A 6000-nucleotide genomic window follows, 5' to 3' on the forward strand; every position below is an offset into this window, starting at 1 on the left:
GACTCCTTAAAGACGCCCCCAAGCCCCTCACATCCCCCCCAAAATGAGACCCCATAAAGATCCCCTCAAAGAACCCCACACCCCCCCTTAGAGAACCCCCCCCAAAAGCCCTAGACCCCACCAAAAAGAGACCCTGTAAAGACCCCATAGTCCCCCAAAAAGAGCCAACCGCCCTGACTCAGCTGCTGCCAGCCCCATCGATGGAAAGATGCCACAACAACAGTGGCCTTGGCCACGCTTTCTTGGAAACAACTGGTTCCCTCATCACCTCTGAATAATAAAAATTCTAAGGCATTTTACAACAATGTCCAATACAACAGTAAACTGCTGCCAAGTATAACCCAGAAAATTGTTAGCCGATTCTCCTCTGTCGAAACCGTTGCCAGCTTTGGGCTGAGATGCCTCCAAGGTTTGGTCACCTTCGTCTTCAGCCAACATTGCCAAGTCTCTTGGCTGTTCTTCTGGATCCCCTGGAAGAAGACTGGTGACTGCCTGGAGAAGTGACTCAATCTGCTCTTCTGTTAGTCTTTCCTCACTTTCTTCCACCATCTGCAGGTCAAAAAACAATACATTGTTATTCAATCCATACTTCCTTCCTCAGCTCCAAACAGGAAGACTCGGCCCCAGTAAATACTGCTTTCAATGGATGCAAGACGTAGCCTGAACTCATCACAAAAGCATTTTACAAAGTGGAACTCTTGTAATATTTATAACAACACAAAACAAAAAAGCTCCCTTGTTAGCCACGACAGCTGGCATGCCACAGTGAGACCCTGCTTCTGTTACAAGGAGAACACCACGCTCAGAACAGGCTTTCCTCCTAAAGCCTCTCAGCCTAAGAAAAACCAAACCAAAATACCCAAAGAATTCCCACAAACTAGAAACCCCCACAAAGCCCAAAAACCAAAGAAGCCACAAACCCCCATTAAAGACACACACAAACCCCAGACCCCACAAGAAAAGCTGCGGGAACTCAAAACACCACAGAAGCCCCTAGCCCTCCCCCAAACCCGCAACCCACAGAACCCCAAAGCCTTCAAAAGGCAGAGAACCAAACCCCCCCTTAGAACCCCAGTTAAAAAAAACAAACCAACAGAAAAACCTCACAAGCCCACACTAACCCCACAAATCCCAGAGCCTGTAAAAATCCAACCCACCCAACCCCTATAGCCACAAAAACCAGGAAAAAAAAAAAAAAAAAAATCAGTAAAACTACAAACACCTTACCAACCTCCTTGGCTCATTTTCTGAGAGGAGCCTGCACCAGCAGACAGACTAACACATTTTAATCCTAAACTCGGTTCTCTGCGTTCTTTCTCTGCCCCTTCTCTACATCCTTTTCTTTCAACTTCCTCTTCCTACCCACAAGGCTGTCTAAACCAATGGATAGAAACACTAACCCAGGTAACAGTACATCCAGTTCAGATAAAGGCAATGAAATCACCAGCGCCAATACTACGACCTTCTTACAGGTACCACAAGCTCCCAAGAACTCACCTGTAACAGGAAAAGAGGAGAAACCATAGAGACCTTAAATGCAATACGCCAAAACCCGAAAGAGACTTATTCTTGTATATTGAATGTTAAAATCACATGCATAATTACAGAATTCTTTACAGCTGAAAAAATATTTTTAGAAGACGACCCTGACAGTCTACCTGCAACTGCTGCAAGATGTCTATAATAAACCCCCACAATTTTCTGTAATTAAAAACAAACAAACAAACAAAAAAAAAAAACCAGGAAAGAATGCAATCAATCATCCAGGTAATTCTGAGTTAACTGATGCCCTGAATGGGACAAGTCGAACCCAAGCTAACACCAGCCAGTTTACTGCAATGCTTGTCTAGCATACACATATATAAATCAAAATGACATGTGGCTAGAGGCCAGGTGCAAAAAAAATAAGACATTTGCACACCACAGCAGACAACCTGCCGAGGGCCACGATATGATATGCTGCAGCAGAGTCTTGTGGCTGTTCGCTCAAACACGCTGGTGGAATAGTCTGCATAACCGGCTCTGGGCACGATTTACATGGGGTTTTCTAAGCTATGCCTGATGTGGCTAAGGGATTTTTACTGGGCAATCCTGGTTTAAGACCAGTCTCGGCTCCTAAGGAATGCCAGCCAACAAAGATGTTTTCAGCCGTTAACAAGAGGAACAGAAATCCAACGACGAGCTGCTGGTTTTAAAACGTGGAGTCATCACTGTGACAAATGGCACCACACAGATCTCTGTTAACACATTTGTAGACAAAGTGGAAGACCTGGGGTTGGGGACAGCTGTGCAACTCAGCCTTCATTTCCCGAGGGCAGGTATGCTCCGTCAGCTGCTGCCAGGTGTCATCGACAACAAGAAACGGGCTGCACTCTGCCGGCTTGTCCACCTCGAACTTCTCAGCGCAGAGCTGGCGAACATCTTCGGTGCTTATAGACAGTCTCACCAGGAAAGATCTTTCCTGTACATCCACAGTACACTCCCGGGAACGCAACATGAAGGTGGTTCTGTAGAATGAGAAAACACACATCAGCAACTCAAAAACCCCAACAGCTGAAGTGTCAGCAACAAACCTGTCCCCACACTGAGACTCACCCCCGCGATTCCCACGCCCGACAGCCACCTCGCCAACTGCAATACTGGTGGCAAAACTGTGGCAAGCGGAACAGAAATTCCTAAGCCAACACCCTCCTTTCCTCATATTACACTCTAACCCTGCAATTACAGCCAAACAGGACTTGTCCTGCCGAGCAAAACCAGGAAACAAAATGCAGTGAGGCTAAGCAATGTCTGAGGCAGCAGGGTCGAGAGATGGTGCTGCTGCACTACTGCCACAAAACAGGCACCTCCTATCGCCGTGTCAGTCAGAAGGAATAAGAAAAAAGCCTCTGCCAGTGGCAGCAAACGGTGCTGATCCCCAAGTTACTGCGTGATAAGCCATCTGCATTCTTATGCTGCAGCACGCAAAGTGTTTTAGGGTGCTTCAGTCCAGTCAGGACACTTTCATTGCATTAAACCGGTGACAATCTGGGGTCCGAGCCCGATTTAACCGGCTTTCCCATGACAGCTTTTTTTCTTTTTTACAGTAAGGCTTAGAGGGAAGCAGAAAGAAAGCTTCCTCGGCAACATTAGGCTAAACCCTAATGGCAAAAGCCTCGTGGCAAAAGCTGGACCTTTTTTCTGTGTTGAAACTGACATGTTCTTACAACTCCGATAACATGGAAAAAGTCTAAGTGCACCCTACAAGGAAATGCAGTTCTACCTTTCAGAAAGCATTTAAAGAGGAAAAAAAACCAAGCAACAACTGGGGGAAAAGCAACCACAAACATCTTTTGAACACATGAACAAAGCAAGCTGCTGTAGTGTGCTTTTTTTAAAAAAAAAAGACATTAACTGTGGTTACAGACTGAAAAAGATACAATTAAAGGAAGTGGAAAAATGGCACAGTGAGAAAGACCTGTTTATCAACTCAGCGGGTGCCAATGTCTGTATGCTAAACCAATCAGGCACGCTAAATCACAATGGCAAAGATGTACATTGCACAAAAGCAAGCCAGCAAAAGCTACCATTGAGAAGGTGGTTCTACCACTTAAGTTCCAAGAAGCACTCTTATCTTTAACAAAGTATTTTTACAGCTTGCAAACTGAAACACTGAAGCTTTGCAGCAGCATTTAAACGAGGTCAGGACTGACCCTGACGAAACAGGGCCTATCCGTTTCTGTTACCGGGGTGAAGCAATTATGAAAAATCAGCCCTAGAGGAGGAAAATCAAGCTGCAGTTTTAGTTCCTAATGTATGTAACACACAGATGTTTTTAAAAGCACGCGCTTTAGACAGACGGGACTGCTTCGAGAAGAGGCTGAAGCTCCCACAAGCACTCCTAACATATACTAAGTATCAAAGTTATTTATGGAGCGGCAGAAAATTGTACTCAATCATCCTCACAATATGGCATGTTTTGCCTTTTCATCCTAGAGACGGAGGGAGGATGAAGGCCTTCCGGGGTCCGATAGCTGATAAAACTGCAGGAGCCCATCACAAGTGTAGCTACCACATTGTTAAGTCACGATGACTCCCCCTGCTCGATCGAAAATATCTCACCTCATAAGGCAGAGTCCATCAGTAGATTCCCAGGTCACACAGGCCTGCACTCTGCGAGCTGAACAGCTTTCTGTACTTCCACTTTACAGCGGAACCATGAGACTCTCTTGTTATGCTACTGATGTTGCCAACTTTAGGACCACCCTTGGATGGATTTCTACTCCAACAATGTCATCAAAATCTGCGCTGTGAAGAAGAACCCACCTTCCCTAGTCCTTTGCTTCATTTTAAGAAAAATAAACGAATGACAGGTTACCTTCTCCATGCAGAAAACACAGATCCATCGATTCCACCACGTACTCAACTTCAGTATCCAGCTCCAGCATGTCACACCTACTCACCCAGTGTGATAACACAGTCAAGAAGTCATCATTTTCATTCAGCCTCCCTGAGACAAAGGGAATAGAGACAGTCAGAGACAAACTGCGCTTTCCTTACCAGCCTCACCGTTTGAAAGGAAAGTGTTGCTTCGCTGCCTTCGCTGAGAAGTACATCTGTATTACTCTAGATCCTCCTGTAACCAGTGCGCAGCAAAGTGGGTGTCACCTGACACTGGCTGGACAGGACGCCAATGCCAGCTTCGTCCCATACTCTCTAGCGAGCGCAAATCTGACGATGCACACTTTGAGGCGTGCTCTCCTCAGGCAGCAACTCTGTCTTCTACAGGATCTGCTGGAGATGCCCCTCGTTTCATGAACTGCTGCCAACAGCACCTGCATTTATGGAGAATAAAGCATATTCAAGGGCCAGCTTGCTGCCTGGGACAGTGAGATATAGAATGAAAAAAAAAAAAAAGAACACCAGACAACAGGCTAGAGAAATTTTTGGAGAAAACAAGACAGGTGCAGATCACGACAAAGAGATGGAAAAGGAAAGTAACTGCAGTGGCCTGCAGGACAGAGATGGAAGACGAAAAAAGGAGGAAGAGAAAGCAGGAAAAAAGCACAGAGAGAAAAAGAAAAGGGAGAGGGAGATGAAGAAAGAGAAAGGGAGAGAAGAAAAGGGAGCAGGACAGTAGAATAGAGAAGTACAGGCAAGGGGAAAAAAAAAAAAAAATCAGAGGAGTAGTAAGAAAGGGCAGGGGTCAGTGGAGGGCTGGGAAGGACCAAGACTCACAAGAAGGACAACAGGTTCTGGATGGGTAACCACCCAACTCTTAAACTTTTGGGGACTTAATGGGTACAAGGTATCCAAGAAGAAAGCTCAAATAGCAAGCCAAACAGTAATGTCTCCAATGGGCTTGGACATTTCACAAGGGCAACAAAGGCTGACAAGGAAACAAAAGGCAGAGCAGAACCTGTGCTCCATTTTCATTTACCATAAAAAATTATAGAAACCCTGCGAGCCACGGAACCCCCAAAAACCCAATTAAAACCACAAAAGAAACCCAAACCAGAAAACCAAGAAAAGACCAGAGCAAAATAACCACCGAGCCGAAGAAACCAGCAAACCCGGAAACCCCAGACACCACAAGAACCCCCGATAACCACTGAACGCCACAGCAGCCACAAGAGAAGCCCTAAGCCCTCCTCTGCCAAAAGAGCCCCGCGAGACAGAAAACCCACAAGCCGCAACTAGAGAGAGACACAGACCCACGCAAACCCCCAAATCCCCCCAAACCTGCCAGCCCCGCGGCCCGGACACGCTCAGACTGACCGGAAGAGCCCAGTCGCGCCCCGCCCCGCCGGCCCCTTCGGTGCCCCGTGTCTCCCGTGCCGGCTGCTCGGGGAACGGGAGCTCTGGCCCGGCCGCACCCCCAAGCCCCCGCCGCGACCCCCTCCGCGCACTGCCCGCGCGGCGCGGAGCCCCCCCTCCCGGCCCGGACACCCCGCCGGACGCCGCGGAGACACGTCCCGGCACGGACCGGCGCCGGCAGAAGGCCGGCCGCGGCTGGGGGGG

At 47.6% G+C, this 6000-nt stretch overlaps 1 long non-coding RNA gene across 1 annotated transcript; it reads right to left on the reverse strand.

Moving 5' to 3' along the window:
- Positions 1 to 223: 223 nt before the first annotated feature.
- LOC311199871 lies at positions 224 to 5691 on the reverse strand. The gene is made up of 5 exons (XR_014617786.1): positions 4648 to 5691; positions 4358 to 4489; positions 2270 to 2507; positions 1401 to 1497; positions 224 to 549 (listed from the first exon to the last, which is right to left on the reverse strand). It is a non-coding gene; the product is annotated as an uncharacterized lncRNA (long non-coding RNA).
- Positions 5692 to 6000: the final 309 nt, after the last annotated feature.

The sequence above is a fragment of the Gallinula chloropus genome (genome assembly GCF_964237585.1).
Source record: "Gallinula chloropus genome assembly, chromosome: 1".
NCBI classification, from domain to species: Eukaryota; Metazoa; Chordata; class Aves; order Gruiformes; family Rallidae; genus Gallinula; species Gallinula chloropus.